Source organism: Otolemur garnettii, unplaced genomic scaffold (assembly GCF_000181295.1).
Source record: "Otolemur garnettii isolate 467f Iridium unplaced genomic scaffold, OtoGar3 scaffold00005, whole genome shotgun sequence".
Lineage (NCBI taxonomy): Eukaryota > Metazoa > Chordata > Mammalia > Primates > Galagidae > Otolemur > Otolemur garnettii.
The window spans coordinates 6,086,043-6,087,366 of NW_003852400.1; positions in this window are offsets into that span (position 1 = coordinate 6,086,043).

Here is a 1,324-nt window from a genome sequence, read left to right on the forward strand (position 1 = left end):
AGATTCATATATATCAAGGTCACATTTCATCAGTGCAAATTGTCTTCCAAACATTATCATTAAGTGCAATGATATAAAAGGATCTTAAGAATAAATATGAGCCAGGCTCAGTGGCTCAAGCCTGTAATCCTAGCACTCCGAGAGGCTAACGCGGCTGGATTGCTTGAGCTTAGGAGTTCAAGGCCAGCCTGAGCAAAAGCAAGACCCCTTCTCTACTAAAAATAGAAAACTAAGGCTGGGCACAGTGGCTCATGCCTGTAATTCTAGCACTCTGGGAGGCCAAGGTGGGGATCACTTAAGCTCAGGAGTTGAGACCAGCCTAAGCTAGAATGAGACCTCATCTCTAAAAATAGCCAGCCTTGTGGCAGGCGCCTGTAGTCCCAGCTACTTGGGAGTCTGAGGCAAGAGAATTGCTTGAGCCCAAGAGCTATAATGATGCCAGAGCACTCTATCCGAGGTGGCAAAGTAAGACTCTGCCTTTAAAAAAGAAAGAAAGAAAAAAAGAATACATGTGTTAAAATATAAATAAGTAAAAACTTAAAGGTTTTACATACAAAAACCAAAGAATGTGCAGACCACATTTTAAAATGCAAAAAAGGTCCCCATCACACTGATAAAAAATATGCAAAATAAAATTTTAATAAGATCACATTTTTACTTCTAATATTTCAAAAATTACAATATCCAGTATTCCAATATCATACTTAGGTCGTAGAAATGTAGACAGCTATCAGCTCTCTGGAAAGTAATTTACCAGTATATTTCAAAAGCCTTAAAGTGTTCATCCGAAACCTGGGTGTGGGGCCAAGAATTCTGTGCTTTAACAAACTATCCAGATGATTTTGATGCACATTTAAGTCTGAGAAACACGACCCTAAGGACTCTTACTCACTCCCATGGCTAATGATCATTTGTCATAGACAGAATGTTTATATTCCCCCAAAATTCACATGTTGAAACATAATCCCCAAAGTGATGATATTTAGGGGAAGATTCTTAGGGAGGTGATTAGGTCAGGAGGGCAGAGCATTCACGGCACTAATCCCTTATAAAAGGGACCCCAGAGAGCTCCCTCACCCCTTCCATGATGTGAGGGGGTAGCAGTGAGAAGGCACAGTCTGTGAATCAAGAAGTGGGCCCTTTTTAGACATTGAATAAGACTTGATCTTTAGACACTTGATCTTGGTCTTTCCAGCCTCTGGAACTATAAGAAATAGACAATCATGGTATATTCTATGGTACTCTCTTATACCACCACCCACAGACTAAGATACCATCTCTAGGAGATGTGTTCTAAATCAACTTCTGTGCCCAAAATATGTTC